Source organism: Apodemus sylvaticus, chromosome 15 (assembly GCF_947179515.1).
Source record: "Apodemus sylvaticus chromosome 15, mApoSyl1.1, whole genome shotgun sequence".
Lineage (NCBI taxonomy): Eukaryota > Metazoa > Chordata > Mammalia > Rodentia > Muridae > Apodemus > Apodemus sylvaticus.
This window is the reverse complement of record NC_067486.1, coordinates 64373642-64395200: the sequence shown is the minus strand read 5'-3', so window position 1 is coordinate 64395200 and position 21559 is coordinate 64373642. Positions and strand designations below refer to the sequence as shown.

Here is a 21559-nt window from a genome sequence, read left to right as displayed (position 1 = left end):
GACATCTATGTTTCTGTCACTCAGAACTCAACCTGTCTACCCCCTTTTGCTTTGGCAGAATCACTCCAGTGAACAAAGTAAGCTTCTGTCTCCTTGCTGTGCCCAATTCCCTGTTATCCATAGCTCTTCCCTCTTGACACCAGCAATTCTCTGCAGCTAGGGAAGGCCTAGAGTTATTCTGAGACTGTTGACCACCTACATCATCCCCTAAAAACCAATTAGTTTAAAGGTAACACTGTTCTGCCAATCACATTGTGCCTAATGGTGGTGGCTACCCTGAGAACTGTATAAAAGGCCTGCTGCGTGGGCTGTGGGGTCATTCTCTCTCCATGTGCAGGGTGACCCCAGCATGCTGGATTAAATAAAATTCCTCTTGCTTTTTGCAATGATTCCTGTCTCCACATTGTTCACTTAGGGGGTCTGCAATAAGTGAAGACTCCCTGAGTCTTACATTTGGTGCATTGGCTGGGAATCTGACCTCCTGGGGGTCATGCTGGACTAGAGAATCAGAGGTCTCGAGCAGGTAACACCTCAGGGTTTTTTTTTGTTTGTCTCACTGTTTTTCAAAGTCTGAGTCTGTAAGTCTGTTTGAACTTTCAATCTGCTTGCAAGCATCTGGGAGGCTCAGAGAGCCTACGGGGTCTGGTGCAGTCAAGTTTGGCTGGCAGAAATACCATAAGTCAAGACTGAGGGGACTGGAGGATGCTTCAGGCCCCTGGGTGAGAGCCAGGGAGGCTCTGCTCCTTCTGGAAATCTGGAAATGACAAGACAGTAAGGTGGGAGCCAAATTTTGCTATAATCTGGTTTATCTGGTTTATCTGGCTCCTGCCATATGGGCAGGAGCACCTAGTTTGTTTCAGTATGGCTGGAGATGGCTGAGCAACTCTGTTATCTGGTTCCTGCCCATCAAGGGGCAAACTGTGTGCTGATTGTTTTTCTCTGTGTTTGTTGGTATCTCGTTCTGTGTTCTTGGACTTAGACTGACAACATTGTTTGGACATTAGACCAACTGAAAAGCAGGTTAGTTACTCTCTGCTTCTCTGAGTGACCTACCCGTAGGGACCTTTGACTTGCAGGTGATCAAAGCAGTAGAAGAGAAAGTCTTTATAGTTACCTAGAAGAATCTATTGAAGGACCCACCTCCCCCCCCCCCCCCCCCCGCCCCCCATAGACAAAAGCCTTTCTTTTCCGAGACCCAACTCACAGGTTCTGGCCTTCAGGAAGAAGGAAGTGAGAGTGGAGAGATCCGGACCTGAGAAGAAATTGATCCTCCAAGGCCCTTCAGCAGCGGACTTGTTGCTCCAAGACCTTCCCTGTATCTCCCTACCCTTGCCCCCATGGCCCCACCAGCTGCCAGTGCTGGTGGCTCTCTCACTAAGGGCATATTTTCCAAGAAACTGATTAATCTCTTTGAGACTGCTTTATTTATAATACAGGAAGCCAAAAAGAATACTCCCTTAGACATGGGGGCATCATCGATTGACCAGGCTGTCATGAACAGAGGGCTTTTCCTGAGTAGACCTGACTGGGACTTTAAAATAGCAAAAGGTAAGGGGCACCTGAAGGTCCATCACCAGACTCCATTAGCAGGTCTCAAGGGGGCCATGGCAACCCACAAATTTGACCAAGGTATGTGAGGTTAAACAGGGACCATAGCCTTTCTAGAGTGGATCATAGAGGCATTCTGCCAATATACACCCTATGACCCCAGTATAAAGCTACTGTGACTTTTATAGACCAGGCTAGTAGAGATATCAGGAAAAAGCTTCAGAGGCTAGAGAGAAAGAATAAGCTATTGAGCGATTTGGTGCAGTTTCCTGAGACAGGGAGACAGAAAAGGAGAAGGATCAGAGAAAAAGAAAGAATAAGCCACTGATGGATTTAGTACAGGTTGCTGAGAAAGTCTCTCATTACAGGGAGACAGAGGAAGAGAGGGAACAGAGAAAAAGAAAGAAAAAAAAAAGCAACAGGGAAGGAATCTACAGAGAGTCCTGGCTACAGTAGTTAGGAAAAGCAGAGAAGAGAGACTTCAACCAGAGAAAGAGAATGAAAACCCCTTGAAAAGGACCAGTGGCAAGGAGAGAGGCCACTGGGCCTGAGAGTGCTCTAACAAACAGTAGCCAGGACCAGAAGTCCCAGGCCTTGGGAAAAGCGCCCCTAAATGGCAACAGTATTAGCCTTGGGTGAAGAGAGTGATTAGGAGAGATGCAGTTCAGACCCCCTCCCTGAACACAGGGTAACTCTGAGAGTGGAAGAGAAACCATTCCTGATGGACATAGGGACTCAACACTCGGTTCTCCAAGTCAAAGGCCCAGTTTCCAAGAAAAGATCTTGGGTCCAAGAAGCCATTGGCACTGAAATGTATTCATGGACTATTCGAAGAACAGTGGACCAGGGATGGGATGGGTAGCCCATTTATTTAGGGTCGCCCCAGACTGTCTCTACCCACTGTTGGGGTGAGACACACTCTTCAAGATGGGGGCCCAGATACACCTTCTGCCCAACAGACCACAGCTAACTGGCCTAAAAGGAAAGACCTCTCTGACTGACCCCTGCCAAAAGCGGGAGCTACCTGGTTTACAGACGGGAACAGTTTTCTCCATGAAGGTCAGACAAGCAGGTGCTGCTGTGGTGGATGGCACAAATGTCATCTGGGAAGAACCTCTACCCCCTGGCATGTCAATGCAGAAAGTGGAGCTAATTGCCCTCACCAAGACCTTGGAACTTGGAGCCAGTAAGAATATTAACACAGATAGCATTAACACAGATAGCAGGTATGCCTTTGCCGCAGTCCATCCACAGGGATATATGCCAAGAGGACTGCTCACATTAGAGGATACAAACAGAAAATCTTGGACCTCTTAGAAGCCCTAATAAAACTAGCAATTGTGAGTATTGTTCACTGCCCAAGACATCAGAAGGGAAGAGACTCAGTGGGCAATTACCAGGCAGATCAGGTAAGTGGCTCCAGAAGTGGTTATGCAGGAACTTATCCTGGTTATATATGGGCTGCAAGAGACAGCCACTGGGAAATGGACTGGACTAAGGGATGGCCGCACTTAGAATATACTGAAGAAAAAAGACTCAGATTGCTTGCCACCCTACCAACTATTACCAAGAGAAGGCACACACAAGAACTCCCCCAGAAAGTAAGCAAAAGACTTACTAGGCCAAATGCACAGATGGAATCATTTAGGGGATAAAAAACTTGTCCAAACAGTTAAGGGACCTAAAGTACATATTTATAAGACTCAGGTTTTGGGCCAGAGTGATAGTCAAATAGTGTAAGATGTGCCAGCAAGTGAATGTGTATGCAGCCAAGAGTAAACTAGGCAAAAGACCTAGGGGAGAATGGCCTAGAGTATATTGAGAGATTTTATAAAAGTTAATGCAGGAAAATGTGGTTACAAATACCTTTGTTGTTTGTGGATCCTTTCTCTGGATGGGTTGGGGCTTTCCCCACCAAGCAGGAAAGAGCTGCCATGATAGCTAAAGAAGATATTAGAAGAAATTTTCCTGAGTTTCAGAGTGCCCAAGGTAATTGGATCGGACAATAGTCCTGCTTTTGTGTCTTAAGGTAAGTCAGGGATTGACAGAGATATTGGGGACTAATTGGAAGCATTATTGGGCATACTGTCCCTAGAGCTCAGGGCAGGTAGAGAAAATAAACAAAACCTGAGGAGAGACCTTAACTAAATTGACCTTGGAGACTGGCTCAGGCTGTGTCGTGCCCCTCCCCTTGGCCCTGTTCTGAGCCCAGAATAATCCCTGCCATTTTAACCTGACCCCTTTTGAGATCCTCTTTGGTACCCCCAACTCCTTTGGTGTCCACTGGGCCCTCCCAGGAGGTATCCCATAACATGAGATTTGGTCCAAACTGTCTGCCTTAAATGCTCCAGGGATGCCAGAGACTCCTCACTGATTCTAGACTGGTGACTGGATCTATGCAAGAAGGCTTCAGGGAACAGTCGTCAGAACCCTGATGGAAGGGACCCTTCCTGGTGCTGCTAGCTACTCCCACAGGCCTCAAGGTGAACAGTACTGCGGCCTAAGTGTATGCTTCTTTCCATGTGAAACCTGAAGATGCTCCACTCCTCAGAGCTCCCCCAGATGGTACAGAAGATAGACAATCTGCTCAAGCTCAAGATCACTTGACCTTGATCATGACATCCTGGTAGCTTTGCCACCTTCTGCACTCCCAGTTATCTATGAATATATTGCTAAAGAAAAACAACATCAGGTGAAATGTCAAGGAGTTTACAGATGAGACAGATGCTTGCTGAACTCTGAAGGCTGCATCATCCTACCTAAGGAGTTTGCTATGGTGAATCCATCAGATTCACCAAGCTTCACACCTGGTCATTGAAAATTTAAAGAATTTCTGTGAGAGACAAGGTACAAACTATTTGACTTAGGTCACTTGGTTGATTAGATAACCTCAGATGGCGCCACCTGCCAGGCTGTGAACTCCTCGGGCCCCAATCAAGGAGCTGCTCCAGGAACCAGAATCAGGAGTGAATGGCCAGGGGCTAATTGAAAAATAGATTATACAGAAATAAAACCAGGAACATATGGATACAAATATTTCCTAGTTTTTATAGCTACATGTTCAGTGTATGTGAAAGCCTACCCTCCAAAAAAGGAGACTGCCAACGTAGTGGCAAAGAAGCCTTCTAGAACGCATCACACCCAGGTATAGTTTGCATACCCTGCTTGGGTCTGACGATGGACCAGCATTCATCTCTAAGATAACTAAATCTCTAACATAGGTCCTGGGGACCAAATGAAAATTGTGTTGTATATACATACCCCAAAGTTCTGGACAAATAGAGAGGCTAAATCAGACTCTAAAGGAGGCCTTGACCAAGTTAACCCTTGAAAGTGGTGCTGACTGGAGGAGAGACATCTCCTACCTTATACCTTATATAGGACTAAGAACACCGCCTATACTTTAGGTCTCACCCGCTTTGAGATCCTATATGAGAGGCCCCCACCCATGCTGTCTAACTGGCAGTCTGATATCTTAGCTGAATATGACCAAATTAAGCTAAGGAGCCCTCTTAGGTTTGGAGGAACTCAAGAGAAAGGTAGAGTAGCTCCACAGATGACACAGATAACAGTTTAGTTACAGGATCAGGCTTTTACATAGAAGAAAACAAAGTTAACTTGCTGGGCTAGCAGGATTGTAACTCAGTTTATACCTCCAGTGTCTTTATTGATAGAGATATTAGATAATTTATGTGGTTATCAGACTATTTAATATTGAATCACCCTATAAGATCTGAAACACGTTACTTAACTCTTGAGTGGTTAGTCCAGTAATAGAATGTTCTGAGCTCTTATACTTTTAGCTATTGTCTATCCTATCATAGCAGCATTGAGAACATTGAGACCCAATATCTACAGTAGTATTAGTGCATTCAGAAACAGGTGTAAATCTGTTCTTTAAAAGTCTAATAGCCTTTTTGCATTCAGCATTATTGTTCTTAAAAGCTAAAGGTTCAGTTAATCTTGCTCTTGCATCTGGATCTGATATTGATCTATTTACAGTTGAAGTTAGCCATTGTGGAAAAAATGACTCACATTTTCATCTTAGTCCTGAGTTATTGTGGTAAATGATTCAGATTGTCTTAACTGTTGTTCAACTTTGTCCCAAGCATTTAAAGCTACTGTAAGACTTTGGTCTAAGGTGACATGACATCATCAAACAGAATCTGCATTTGTAACTCAGCATATTCACCCTCACCTAGCAACTGATCCTTGGGAATATTAACCCTTCCAGTGTTATTATGTTGTTCCATAGTCAAAGCCTTCTCTGTAGTTGAGGGCCAGCTTTTAAGAAAGCTGTTATGAAATCTTTCCAATCTTTTGGAATTACAAGATTTTGCATGGCTTAATTAATTAGTACATGTTTCATATGTGGTGAGTGCACACTATAGGCTACAATCATCTCTTTAAATCTGTTTAGATCTAGCATCCCTATGGACTGCCATCTGAATTCATCATATCCTGTAGGTTACTCTTCTGGAGGTAATTATTTTATAGTAGCTGGAAAAATTAATATAGCTGTTCTAATAGTCCTGTGTAGGGTTAATTTTAAAAGTTGTCTAGTTTTTCTGTAGCCTGGCTAGTTTCCAAATGAATGAGATTAATACTAATTTGAAGGTGAAGGACCTGGAGATTATCTTCTTTTCTCTGATGTTTCTTAAAGAGTACAGAGAAAACTGTGATCAATGTAAATAGTTCTATGATGATAATTGAAATGAAACTATTCAGGATACCAATTCCCTCTGCTATAATGCTTTTAACACAGAAAATACTTTCAGTTTTTAATCTTGCCTATTCTTTCTTTTCTTCAGAGAATTTACCTCATTTTCATGTTTAAAATTTCTTTCTATGACTGCCAATACTAAGTTTCTTTCCTTTTGTAGCATTTATGCACATTTACAAAACATTTATTTCTTGTTTACTGCTTCAAAACACAATATTTATTTCAGTATGTAAGCTTCTCTAAACTGTCCTATGTGCACTGTCTACTCTGAGCATGCATTTCTGACTCTGAGGTCTGGGATTTCAGCTTCTCTGTTTCCATGTGATGCCTCACCTCATGCTCCTATGCATATGATTCATATTTTTAGCATGGATCTCATGCCCTACATTGTCATGTCTGATATTGCAGGTCAATTCTGGGATCCTGTTTGAGGTTTAATAAAGACAGGGAAACATTTGCATAGTTCAAGGCTGTTGGCCTTTTGCTGGGGCAGTCTCTCAGCTAACTTCTAATTTAATTCAATTTCTCTACCATTGCATCTCTCATTGTACACTTCCGAGCTCTATTCAGTCTCCTTTCACTCTTCCCTCTGCATCTGCAAGTATTTCTGCCTGACTAGAAGTTTTCCCTATTCTACTGGCCCAGCTTAAGATGCTAGCCATTTATTATGCAAAAGTCACATTCCTTACTCAATGGGTTGGCTATGCAGGCTACATGACCTTCCTCACTGCAGCTTGCCTTTCATTTTTAAACAATTGAGGAACATTTATATATCCTTCTAGGTTGGCTTTAATACAATTAACACTTGAAAACACAGGGACACACTCTTTCTTTCTTTCTTTCTTTCTTTCTTTCTTTCTTTCTTGGTTTGGGTTTTTTGTTTTTATTTTTATTCTTCATTAATTAATAAATTATCTTATTCATTTGCATCCCAAATGTTGCCTCCATTTCTTAGTCACCTCTTACAGAGTTCTGCCAAATTCCTTCCCTTTCACCTCTGAGAGTGTGATCCCCCCATGGGGACTCCTCATCACAACTCTACAGGATGAGGCCATCTACTCCTACTGAGTTCAACAAGGCATCCCTCTGCTACATATGTACCTGGGGTCTTGGACCAGTCTTTGTATGCTTTTTGGTTGCGGCTCAGTTTCTGGGAGCTACCAGGGGTCTGCATTAGTTGACACTGTTGGTCTTTCTGTGGGGTTGTCATCCCCTTTAGTTCTTTCAATCCTTCTCCCAACTCTTTCATAGTGGTCCTCAACCTCTGTCCCATGTTTGCCTATTTGTATCTGTACCTGTCTCAGTCAGCTGGTGGGCAAAGCCTCTGAGAGAGCAGCCATGCTAGGCTCCTGTCAGTAAGTACAAAATAGCATCAGTAATAGTGTCAGGGACTGCCCATAGAATAGATCTCAAGTTGCGCCAGTCACTGGTTGGTTATTCCCTCAATGTTTGCTCTATTTTTGTCTTTGTATTTCTTTTAGACAGGAGCATTTTGGGCAAAAATTTTGTAGGTGAGGTGGTGTCCCCATCCCTACACTGGGGGTCCTGTCTGGCTAGTGGAGGTAGTTTCTTCAGGTATCATATCAGTTTGGAATTTTGGTGAAGGTTACCTGCACTGAGTCCTGGGAGCCTGCTGGCCTCATACCAGGACTCTGGGACTTCCTAGAGATTGTTTTACCACCACCTCCACCCTCAACCCTCACCCTAAACCCCAACCCCCAACTCCTATCCTCCAACTCCAGAAGCTGCACATTTGTATTCATTCTCCTCACCCTTTGTACCTTGCTCTTATCTCTCTCCATATATGATTCTATCTTCCCTTTCCCCTTACTCTTCCTTCTCCCACCAAGATCTTTCCCTTCTTGTGCCTCCCATGACTAATATGTTTCACCATCTAAGTTGGATTTAAATATCCTCCTTCTGGCCTTCCTTCTTGTTTACCTTCTTTGGGTCTATTATGCGAATCCTGGGTATTATGTACTTTTTTGCTAACATCCACTTATCAGTGAGTACATTCCCTGCATGGCTTTTTGGGTCTGGTTTACCTAACTCAGAATGGTATTTTCTAATTCCATCCATTTATCTGCAAAATTCATGATATCCTTGTTCTTAATAGCTGAATATTATTTTATGGTCCAAATGAACCACTTCTTCTGTATTCATTCTTTGATTTACAGTTACTTCCAGTTTGTGGCTATTATGAATAAGGCTACTATGAACATAGTAGAGCAAAAGGGGCACAGCTTTTCCTAGCTAATAAATACAGTATTTGTGGGTCATCCCAACAATTTATGAAGTAGAAAGAGATTTTCAGGTTCGGAATACAGCGTGGAATAATTAAATTAAGCAAGTTAATTTTTCCATCCCTTTATATATTCAACATTTGTAATGACATGATACATAAGAACCCAAGAAGAAGGGTTTCTATGTTGCAATGTGAAGTGCAGAGACTCTGATCGGAGAAGAGCTTGACATGTCTCATTAGAATTGAATGAGGTGTGCAACTAGCATGTACCAACTGGGAAACTACATTGAGATGAGGTTATGCAAAGGCTGATCATCAAGGCATAATATTGGATTTTGTATTCTCTCTCTCTCTCTCTCTCTCTCTCTCTCTCTCTCTCTCTCTCTCTCTCTCTCTCTCTCTCTCACTGTCTCTCTCTTCGTAAATCAGTGAGAAAAATCAGAGGTGAATGATCCAGAGGTATAACCTCATCCAGGTTTCAAATGTGTTTTCAAATGGACACCCTAATGACCATGAAGAGATCAAAGGGTTCATGATTATTTGTAACTAGAAATGTCAGTTTTGTCAGATGGATCATATTTGGAAATGAGTAGTTAAAGTAGGACCCTCGTGCTTCTGTATTGTGCAGTTAGCTCAATGGCTGCCAGTGTCCTCAACCAGGTAGGAGGAAATTCCAGCAAGGACAGTATATCAGTTGGAGTTCTCAAGGGGAAAAGAACAAGTGAGACTCAAATATATATGGTAAAGGCTTTGCTTAGTCAACTTTATTAAAACTGCAACCTCACTGAATCACATCTGAGAGGCTAAGAGCTAAGAATCAAGTGTCTGCCTGGTTCCTGAGATTGGAAAACTACAGAGATATTGATGCTGGCATTCAGAGGTTGTCAGCCAGGTGTGGGGGGCCCTGACCTTTTATCTCAGCACTTTAAAAGCAAAGGCATATGGAGATCAGGATCAAGGATATCCTGATCTACTTAGTGAGTTCCACAGTAACCAGAACTACTCAGTGCAATACTGTCATAAAAAAAGAAAAAAATTAAAAATGTGTGTCAAAGAAGGATATTGTCCAATAAAGTCAAATCTTTGACTCAGTGAAGAATGAATCATTATAATGAAGGTCATGTAGGGGCAAGTAGGAAGATAATACTTACCCTGTTTATTCCAAGGTTCACACTTGTATGACAACAGACAGTGCAGACAAAAAAAGTGGAGCAGGTTTACATAATCAAAGTTTTAAATGACACAGGACACTTCGGAAATGGAGTCTCAAATGTCCAAGAACAGCTGCCTATTTTTAATGCTTTTGCTTGACCCAAAATGGATAGCTAACTGCAAATGTCATAAAAAACTGCAGGGTTGTTTATGACCTCTTGGTGAAAGACTGGGTAGGAGAACCAGCAACCTAGTCTGTTCAGATTCTTGGTTGTCTGTGAGGAGGTCTATCTCTATGGTACTGGGCAGAATCCATGCTAGAATGAAGATTTTATGACCTACGGCCAGGCAAGACTGGTTAAACATCCTACTTAGGGTCAAGACCTATACAAAAGGGCAGAGGAAATTTTGAACAAGATTTCTAGGTTGTATGTCTTCAAGTGAAGTGTTCTATGATTTGCCTTCAGAAAGAATATTTCTTTGGTCATACTAGGCATTCATTGTAGTGTCTTGAGCAAGCTGGCAAAGAGCTTCATCACTGAGCTACATCTTCAATCCCTCATTTTGTGAATGTGAACATCACCAAAGAAAGTTATAGGAATAAGCCATTTAAAGTTGGAAGATGTTAGCTCTTGGCACAGAGACACATGCATAGAATCCCATGTGTCTTCTCCTCAGCCCTTGAGCAGGAAATTTAGACCTCAGTGTTTGCCACAGTTGCCCACCTAGGGTGGAACTTTCAGATCTAGGTGAAGTATATTTTTCTTCCAGATCTGTAGCTTCCTGTATTGAGCCAGTTACCCACTGAACAGCTGAACCAATTTTCTTGACCAGACCCTGGCATTTAAAATAACTATAGATAATCATTAGGTTGATAAAAATTTTAAATGTACATAAGGTTTTATTTCCTAATATGATATCTTTACAGTCACTACATAATGCTCTTTTGATTTTTTACTGACAGTTCCTCTAAAGGACCAGGCAGATATCTCATAAATAATCAACAGGTAGTCGTAGATATTCCTGGGTTCTAAGCTTAGTTAACAAAACTGACAATAGTACTAAATGTTTTTCAATCTATAAATGATACTTTTAATTTTTTTTTTACTGATAGCCTATATGTGGCCGAATCTGTTCCTCTGTTGTAAACTTGTGGTACATTTAATTTTAATATGCAAACAGGATCTTTGTTTTCACGATTATAAACCATCATTCTTGCTTGAAAAAATCCTTTTAATATTGGTCATATACAAGCTCATTCTGGTCTTCCTAGGCTTTTAGCTACAGACAATGATTACATTGACAGAGCTCTAATAGGAGAGGCCTTAGTTTCAGATCCTGTTGCACTGGCTATACATAATAAGTTTCATCTTTCTAGCCATACCTTAAGGCTCTGACATAAGACCACAAAGGAATAGGCAAAAATGATTGTAAAACAATGCCCTAACTGCCTTACATTATCTCCAGTTCCTCATTTAGGGGTAAATCTACAAGGCCCGATCATATTTGACAAATAGATACAACTCATTACACAAAATTTAAAAAATTAAAATATATACATGTTTATATTGATACTCATTCAAGATTCCTTTTTGCTGCTATACATACAAGAGAAGCCTCTACAAATGTAACTGATCATTGTTAACAGGCCTTTAATGCTATGAGATTACCTAAAGTCATTAAGACAGATAATGGGCCAGCTTATACTGACAGCTTTATATCATTTTATAAAAAATATGATATTAAAGATAAAACTGAAATTACCTATAACCCAATGAAACAAGAAATTGTTAAGTGTGCATATCATACTCTAAAAAATTGACTTTTAAAAACTAAAAAGGGGGAATTATACCCTCCAAGATCACCAAAAGCACATCTTGCTTTTGTAGCATTTGTTTTAAATTTTTTACAAAATGACGATAAAGGTCATCCTATAGCAGATTGCCATTGGCATCCAGTCACTTCTAGCTCATATGCCGCGGTTAAATGGCAGGACCCCCTAAATAATAGCTGGAATGGTCCAGACCCCATTTTAATATGTGTGAGAGGTTCTGTTTGTGTTTTTTCACAAAAAGAAGACAGAGCCCAAAGACTGCCTGAAAGATTGGTTTGTCAAGTGGACACAGACCCTGAGTCTTCTAATAAGTATGACTCCAGTTATGAAGATGGCTAAACATCTTTATCAGCCAGCTTACCTAGTGCTTACCTGAGTTTTTCTGTTGATTCTCAAAGCCACCTCCCCACACTGGGAGGCAAGGCTTTGTGTCTGATAGTTGCTAATTTGCAACTAAATTGGATGCTTTGAGACATCTGCAGACAACTTTAATCTGTTTGCTCTTAACTTTTGACTTTGTATTTTAAGCAGGTTGGTTGTCTTCACACAGGAAAGCTCAGCAGAGTTTAGTGACTCATCATGGCAGTTTTTCATTGCTATGAAGAAATACATTAAGTGCATAATTGTGGTATTGGTCTGAATAGGGAAAAGGTGTGCAATGAAGGCCTACAACCAGAGACAGGCAACTGAGGACCTATGATTTCTCTTCCACCTAAGACAGAAGCATGTACCTAGAGGATGTGTTTGTTCATAATAAACACTAAAAGGCCATGTTTGTGCAAATAAACACAAGCTACACATGTCTTCCTGGAGAGGTAAGAGAGAACATAGACTCTGACCTAAGTCAGGTGAGGCTGCCAGCCACCGTAATACCTAGACAGGACTATGGAGCATAAGTAAAGCTTATGCCCCAATCCAGTTAATTTTTAAAAAATAGCAAGAGAAGAATTGTGCCCTTTCCCCAGCCATTGATCAGGAAATTCAGACCTCAGTGTTTGCCATAGTTGCCCACCTAGGGGGGTGCTTTCTGACCTAGGTGACGTCTATAGTTTTGTAAGACCCCCCAAAACCCAGGGCACCCCAACACCCCATGCCTCAGAAGGCGACACCCAAACCACTCACGAGAAACAGTCTTGATGCAATAACATGAGGATTTCTTTATTCCAGGATTCTGGGTTCCACAGTCATACACCGCACAGGGGTAGAGAACTGTGGACCCCGAGTGCTGAATTGAGACAGCTTTTATAAGTTTACAACAAAGCCCGCGAATCACAAACCAATCATTTCTTAGCATGGAGCGCCTGAGAAATGCGAGCCAATTGATTTGTACCACTCCATAGTTTTTAGGCCAATCAGTTTAAATTATAGGAGCCCGCACTCAGTGGACCAATTAGTTTCCTATTTTCTTGGAGTCTATAGCTGCGTGAACTCCTGTATAGGGGTAATGGCGTAAGCATTTTACAGAAGCAAGATAAGCTTAGCTCATTTCCAGTTACCTTGTGGAGCCAGGATCACCTATTCAAGGCCTTTTTGCCTAGCTCTGAACAAAGGGCGGTCTCTGGATTGTGACCTTTTACCTAGTTTCTAACAAAGAGCACAAAGAGCGGGCTTTGGACTGTGAAGTGTTTGGGGCTCCTTAGAAGGCTGGAGTTTAGGCTGTATTTTCTATTCTTTCAGTCTTTCCTGGATCTGCAGCTTCCTGCACTGAGCTGGTTACCCACTGAGCAGTGGATCCTGCTACCCACTGAGCATCTGAACTGATTTTCCTGACCAGACCCTGGCATTTTGGGGGAAGGGTTTCTCCCGCCCCCCTTTAAATTCTCACTTATTCATTAAAATTTTGGGGCTTTGATCAGAACCATTTGTCTTGGTCTCGTTCCTTTCTCGCTGTTCTTCCTACACATCCCCAGCGTTCCTTCCAATCACTCTGTTCTCTGTGGCTGCTGTAGGCCACAATCCCAGAATTTGAGAGACATTTCAAGAGGACTTGAGAAACAGATTCATGAATTTTGTGGAGAACAAGGTTCCTTCCCAGTGACAGTGCCTCTCTGTGATGAGCTGCTGAAAGCTTAATCTGTGGCTTCCCCTTTAAGAAATACAGAGACCAGCCTGGCTGAGATGCTGACAGGCTCCTGACCTTCGCTGGTAGCTGAAGAGCAAAGTTTTCTGAGAGCATAAACAAAATTTTAACTACAAAGTGACCAAGCTATTCTGACTGTTCTGACCAAGACAAGACAAAATAAAAGTAACAGTTCCCCGAATAACCCTCCTGACCCTCCTGCTACTGGGTCCCAGGGAAGGCCACAAACTGTCAACAATCTTATTGTAAAAATCTCTCTTGACCTATAAGTTTAAAAATATATTACTCATAGTAATCTATCCCCCTTGCAAATAGGGTATAAAAGATGTATACTTTCTTTGTTTGGGGTTGATTCTGCCTGTGTGGCTGAGCAACCCTACATACATGGGCACGTGGATGTCTGCTTTCTGTGTTCGGGGTGAACTCTTCCTGCGAGGATGAGTGACCCCACATTTGTGGAACAATAATCCTCATACTCTTGCATCAATCTTTCCTCAAGCTGTGTGCTGAGGGGTTGTGCGCCTGAGCTCAGACCCTAAGGGGTCTGTTGAGTTACAACAATTCAAGATCAAGATGCACTACATGAGGAGTACAAGGAAAGCCTGCATGCACAACATAATGGAAAAGTTCCGTCTCCAATGAAATCAATTATTAGAACCCTGGTTGAGCAACATGTTGGTAAATCCTGTCAACTTGACAGGATTTTATTAGAAAGATCTTGGATACAAAACTCTGCATCTCACTTAGAATGTTCCATAGAGGCCTCTAAAGCCAAGTTCCCTGTTACCTCTTTCGAAGGCTATATTTCTTTTCTGTAAGTCAAACCTCATAGAAATCTATAAAGCTGACAGAGTGAGATTATGTCAGTTCATGTACAGGATTAAAAGAAGAAGCCTAAGATTTTGATGTTATACAAAGATTGCCAGACACTGGGTTCTGTAATCTAAAGAAAGGTGATTGCCAGACACTGGGTTCTATAATCTAAAGAAAGGTGATTTAGGAGGTTTTTTTTTTTTTTTTTTTTTTTTTTTTTTTTTTTTTTTGTTACTGTTGTTGTTGTTTGTTTTTATTTTTAAAAGACAAAGTCTCTGCCCTCTGGGTAAAGGATTTTGGATGTTGTAGGTATGTGTATTTCATGTTTATCTTGATTTCTAGGATTGTTTAAAATATAGAAGAATACAATGAAATAATAGACATCAGTTCTCTGGTGGAATTCCCTTTCTCTGGTGGAATCACTCCAGTGGACAGGGATAGGTGAGCAGTAGACCTCTGTCTCTTTGCTGTGCTCAATTCTTTGTTATCCCTAGCACTCCCCTCTTGACACTCAGCAATTCTTCTAAAGAGAAGACCTACTTTCTAAAGGATTGGGATATTATCTTATACGTTGACTATTGACTATAATCCCATCACTTGGGAAGCAGAGGCAGAAAGTATCAGACGTTCAAGGCCATTCCTGTAATCCCAGTTCTCTGCAGGTGGAGGCAGAAGAGTCAGAAGTTCAAGGTTCATAATGAGTTCTAGGACAGCCTGGGCTGTTGGATTCCATAGCTGCCTGCAGCTATTACGAAGTGGGTTGCTGGAACATAAGCTGAGGGATGGATAGGGAAGGGGCGAAAAGAAGGGCCAAGACAATATTCACTGATCAAAGCCGGAAACTTTAACGGCGCTAGACCCTTCCCCCCAGACTCCGGGCTGAGTTCCGGTGGAAGTTGTCTAGCTTCTCTTGGAGGTCCTTGTCTTGACTGCTCTGGCAAGCTGGGTGGGTTACCTGCTTAATTCAGGAATTCCTAGACCTGGAGGAACAATGAACTTAACCTTTACTGCGAGCACTCCACTCTAGGTGGAGCAGGATCCTGGCTATCTGGGAGAAGTTAACCTTGACCATAGTCAAGTATACTCTTAGCACTCCACCCAAGGATAAAAATTCCTGCTTTAACCTACTTCCCTATTATGTCTTAAAGTCAGATTCAAGCCAGGGATTGTCCTTGACCAATGTCAAACTCAAACCATGTGCATGACTGCCCCAATATGGCTCTGTACACTGGGCTATAGAGTGAGTTCCAGGACAGCCTGGGCTACATGCAAGACCTTCTAAAAATAGATAATCACCTGGCATGGTGGCCCATGTCTTTAATCCCAGCACAGGAAGGTAGAACTCTGCGAGTTTGAGACCAGTCTGATATAGAGGATATAGGACAGCCAGGGCCTGTTAAACAGAGAAACCCCTACCTAAAAAAACAAAACAAAACAGCAACAAGATAACCCCAAGAGAATCAACAGCAACAGAAAAAAATGAAGGTGTTTGCCATGTTATTCTTCATGTTTGGGGACAATCATTTTTTAAAACTACAAGGGAAAATCCACCAATGACAGTTTTATTATTTTTATAAAGTTGGGTGGATCCTGTGCAATAGGATCTTAATATTCTTTTTAAAAAAATTCTTTGAGGTTTACCATATTTAGAAACTCAGGTTATGTATGTCCTTCCTCGTATGACACAACATGATGACATTATTGGCACAGAGATTGCAGGGAGGAACCATGCTCACCACACCTTGGTCCTGAGCATACATGCTTGCTCTCTTGCACACACTCATTCCCCCCACCCCAACTCCACTCAGCATTTCCTCTCAGGGATGCAGTAAGACCTGCCTAAGGCTACACTCATTTCTCTAGTTCCTCAGATATGGTGGAAATAATATATCATAGAGGAGGAGTTTACAGATACCTTTAAAACTCTGAGTCTCTGTACTTGCAGGATCATTTCTTCTTATCACCCTGCCCAGCAATGGATCCAGACACCTTCAAGTAAAGGGAGGCTTGTCAGAGTCCAGACCTGCCACACCAGAAATCCAGGAGATTGCTAACAAGGTGAGTCAATGTGCTTCAGGAAAAAGCTTGATCCCAAGCCAAACTTTCATAATTTGATTCATATTCTCACACTTTGGTAAAAGTATGGGATATCACAGAAATGAGAAATATGTGGATTTTGTTCAGACTTTGATACATCTAAAAGGGGAACATTAAGCCAGAGTGATTTTAACATCCCAAGAATAAAGTAATCTAAGCTACACTCTTTACTGCAGCCTCAGTTTCCCCAGTGCCTGAAAGTGAATTCATGTTGGATGGTCTCTGCACCTCCCATGTCTGATCCCAGGAACTCTAATTACCAATGGAATTTTCCAATCCCACTAGTTGAAGCTGATGTGTGAAGGCATCTAAGGTTATTAAGGAATCCTGAGCTGATTCCAAACAATCACAGTCAAAATAGAACTCAATGTTTCCATCAGGTTAATACATGTTGCTTAACTATCATGTAAATAATAAAAATGTATAATGTTACGTGTTTTACAAAAGGGAAAGGCATGCAAATTATAGAGGTAGGTTTGCAATCTAATCTGTTACTTTATTTTCTAACATCACATTGTTTTCCTCTTTGAAACCAAATCATACTGGAGGACAAGATCAGTGTAGTTTGTTGTGTGTTTGTTTGTTTCACATGTAGACTTGCTAGATGATCTATTCTGCAAGAAACCTAGGCTAGCCTCAAACCCAAGTCACTCTTGTTGCCTCAACTTCTCAAGTGCTAGTATTATATACATGTGCCACCATGCTAGGCACCATCAGATTTTATGTGAGTAGAACAGGTGGGAGCCTTCAAGTTTAGGGCACTGAACATTCTAGGGGTCACAGTCCTCAAATTAATGACTAAATATTTAGGGCTAAATAGTTCTCACTTATGGCTTTATTTCAATAAATATCTTGGAGCACTTTATTTTTGAAGAATATTAAATCTTTATACCTTTATTAGAATCTTCACATCAAGTTGGTATTGGGAATGTTAAATGTGCACACGAGTCACCTGTCACTCTAGATAAAATACTCATCTGACTAAAGAGGGCTAGACAGGCCTGCGTGTCCTCATTTATTCCAAGGTCTCTGGGAGTGTGGGAATTCCTACCCATGATTTCACTTTCCTGTAGGGCCAGACATGTGGCATCCTAGAAGGCTTGGGGGAGATAGGGCCTTAAAATGGGATGCCACGGAAAAGTTTGCCATTTCACCTGTAAGAAGAAAGAGCTAAGAGAACTAACCAGAATACAATGCAGAAAAAGTGTTTCAAAACAAATAAGCACAGATGAGGCACAGTTGATATCTATGTTGACTGAAATAAAAATTCCACAGAGATATTCTATGATCCATGACTGTATGGGGATAGACAGAAACATACAGTTATTTGAAATAAAGAGCTACAGCAGATTTTCATGATTTTTAATAGTTGATCATCTGGTTATCTAGAATAACTGTTCTTTTGAAATGAAGGTCTTGTTATTTTTCAAGTGTTCAGGTAATCCTTTTTCCTCTAGCCTTTCAAGTAACAAGGACTACCGAGTGTGTCATTCTGCTGGCTAGGATACTTTTTGAACACGATATTCTCATTCGTTCTTTGAGGATTTCATACATACATAACACATACTCTGATCACATAAATTTTAAGTTAGGAAGCTACTGGAAGGACTTATCTTGCTAATGACACCATCTGTCGACCACATCTTCAAATTTAAAATTTATTTAGAAATGTTTTCTTGCATCTTCAGACAAGCAGGAGACATAGATATCAAAAAGGTTACCTTACCCTTGAAGGAGCTTTGCTGTTTTAAAATCCTTGATTTCTCTCCCACCTCTCAGTTGATCTTCAAAGCCCCCAGGCAGGCAAGGATGCATTCCATCCTATGTTTAGAAGAAGAAACTAAGACTCAAAATGCTTAAGAGTCACCCAGATAAGAAACTAACCTGAGGATTTACTGCACATCCTCGGCATACTGGGGAGCCCTGCAGGTATGAGGGGAGGGAATGCAGCAACCTTGCCTTCTCTGTGGAAGCCAGGCCCTCAGCTTAAGTCGCTATTCAAGACTAATAGCCAACAACCAGCTCATAAGGGCATTTCCTGAGTCTCTCCCAGGATTTTAACATCTGGCTACAAACTGTAGAAGCTACAGAGAGAGCTGAAAGAAATGGCCTCTGTTTTCCCCAAATTAACAGTCTAGAGGAAATCAAGATATCTAGTGAATGTTATAATTAAACTCAATTAAGCACTGTTTCATGATCACAAAGGACATTAGATCACAAAAGACCAAAAAGGACTTTAGGCACTGCTGCCAATCCCTTTACTGTTAGGTGTACAGGTACAGGGGTGGTGGCTCAGCTCCCAGATGTTACTCATCGGTCTTGTTTTGTGGGAAACAGCCTGAGGGGAGAATTCCCAGTAAAGTGTTAGGAGGCAGAGAGGCAGGCAGTAAAATGTGTATTTTTAGGAAGCATTTTCTCAATCACAGTATTAATTCCCCTTCAAAGAATACCACAGGGCAGATACCGCAGAAAGTTCTTGCTATGTCAGGAAATTCAGTCTACTCCAAGATTATGGTCTGTTGGGTCCCCACACAGTATCTGGCCAGAGGGAGTTATTGTATCCTTAGATGATCTGAAGAGTCCCAGAAAAGAAGAGTCCCACATAGTCTCCACTATGTGTCCTTTGTACCTGTCAAATACTTTGTATTTACTGATGAAACATAGATATACCTATTTGGGCACTTCATTGCAAATCATAACTATATTGTTTTTTGCCTTGTTTTTATGTGTGTGTGTCTCTTTGTGTGTGTCTGTCTGTTTTTGTGTGTGCACTTTAATTTTTGAGGTAGGTTTTAATGAGTAGCCCCAACTAGTCTGGAACTTTCTAAATAGCCAAACCTGCTCTTGAATGATATTCTCCTGCCTCAGTCTTCCAAATTCTGAAATTAGAGGCTAGAGGCTTCAGCAGTTCATTAGCATCTCTGAAGACTCTTAGCAGGATGAAGTTTTCAGATTTGTGATTCAGGTAAGATGAGTCAACACAGTCTTAACATCTCTTATTTTCTCCTCATAAGGTCAAACCACTGCTTGAAGAAAAAAACCAATGAGAAATATGAAAAATTTGAAGCTGTTGAGTATAAAGTTCAAGTTGTCCAAGGACTAAATTACTTCATTAAGGTTAGACTCATGCTCTGATGAGATTGTTTCCTGGGTCTTTAATTAGGACACTTGCATTTGGAAGTCCCTCAAATTCATTAGATGACAGGATATTGACCTTGTTTTACCTTGTAAAATACAGAAATCTTTCTTCAGACCCATGTTATGAAGTCAGTGTGATCACACACACACACACACACTCACACACACACACACACACACACACACACACACACAAGCACAGGACCATGTGTCATGTACACACACTTTTTGTATGATGCTTATCAGAGTGACATATGTAATGGTAAACTTTGGTTAGTAGCATTTGAAGATTAAAGTAGGAAGGGATATTGTTGGGTTCATAAAAAAAGAAAGAGTTTAGAGAATGGTATATTGTGCTGTGGGGGAAGAGGATGCCCCAGTGGGCCCAAGCCCAGGCATCCCTTCCCCTGAGGGACCAGACACACAGAGACATGGTGTAGAATAGAGTTTATTCAGGGCAGAGGATGGGAGTTAATGGGATAGTGGAGGCAGAGAGAGGCAGAGAGAGGGAGAGAGTAGAGAAGTGGAGGCTCTCTACCAAATAGAGAGAGGGGGGAGGGGAGGAGAACCCAAGAGGGCAGAGAGGTGAGAGGTGAGAGTGCTGAGGCAAGAGTGATAAGAGAGAGAGAGAGAGGAAGAGCAAGCAACCCCTTTTATAGTGGGCCAGGCCTACCAGACTGTTGCCAGGCAACTGTGGGGTAGGGCATACTTGGCTGTTGCCAGGTAATTGTGGGGTGGAGCTTAGACAGAATCCTAACAGATATCAGAACACAATGTCTACTGTAGAACAAAAAACTACTATTGTACCCATAAAGATAAAATTGGCAGCTCTTATCTGGATGACTTTATCCAGATAAGGTCACACCTTATCAGGCCCCAAACCTCTGGGAGTGTTACCCTGTTAGAACCTAAGCTTCTTTATTTTTACATTACAAAGAGACAGCCTGGTGTGCATTCACAAACTAGGTTGTAACACAGTAAAGATATGGGGACCATATAGTCCACATTTTCCAAAGCCAATCTGAGTTTGTTTTCCCTTATCAAACTATGTGCCATTTTTTTCTCCCAACTTAGAAGTCGGAAAATAGAATCACCAAACCCACAGGCTGCCCTCTGTTCCTGTCCCAGGCATCATGGAAATAAAATGTAACTCTGGAATGTAATCTGTGTCAAGATTTTAATGAAAAATACAATAGATTAAATCTAGATGGAGAAATGGTTTAATGGGTAGGAATGCTGGCTATTCTTGCAGAAGACGCAGATTTGGTTCTCAGCACCCACATGGCAGCTCACAACTATTCAAACTCCAGTTTATTGGGAATTAACACTGTCTTCTGAGGTCTTCAGACACTGCATACAAGTGATGTATTTAAATACAATAGGCAAAGACATTTATATTAATAAATTAAATAAAATCATTTTCTAAAAGGTATTAAAAGTACATCTAGGAAATATGTTTTCTGCCATACTGTTAGCTTCGCTTTCTCTTAGCAGAAGGATGGATGAAAGTTCAGTTCACAGGTGCTGCCTCGGGCCAGAGCGTGTTTCAGCAAAGCTTGGCACTTCAAGTCTTGACAAGAAGAAAGATCTGTCATACTATTGAGATTCAGGAGAATAATCCTTCCTTCCTTTCTTCCTTCCTTCTTTCCTTTCTTTTCTTCTTTCTTTCTTTCTTCTTTTATGTCTTTCAGATGGATGTAGGTTGTGGTTGTTACCTCTACCTAAGAGTCTTCAGTGGTATTTGCAGAGAAAATGATTTGGAACTTCATGATTACCAGGCTAACAGAACCAAGAAAGATGAGTTGTCCTACTTCTAAAGTCCAATGTGCTCTCATCCCTGTCATTGTAACGAGATGTGGCCATCAATAAAGAAGCATTCTTAAAATAACTGCTTTCCTCCATCATTACTCAGTATTGTGTTGACCTTTA

General features: G+C 41.4%; 1 pseudogene; it reads left to right on the top strand.

Annotated features, from left to right (window-relative positions):
• Positions 1-1463: 1463 nt before the first annotated feature.
• On the top strand, positions 1464-21493 carry LOC127665650 (stefin-2-like; annotated as a pseudogene).
• Positions 21494-21559: the final 66 nt, after the last annotated feature.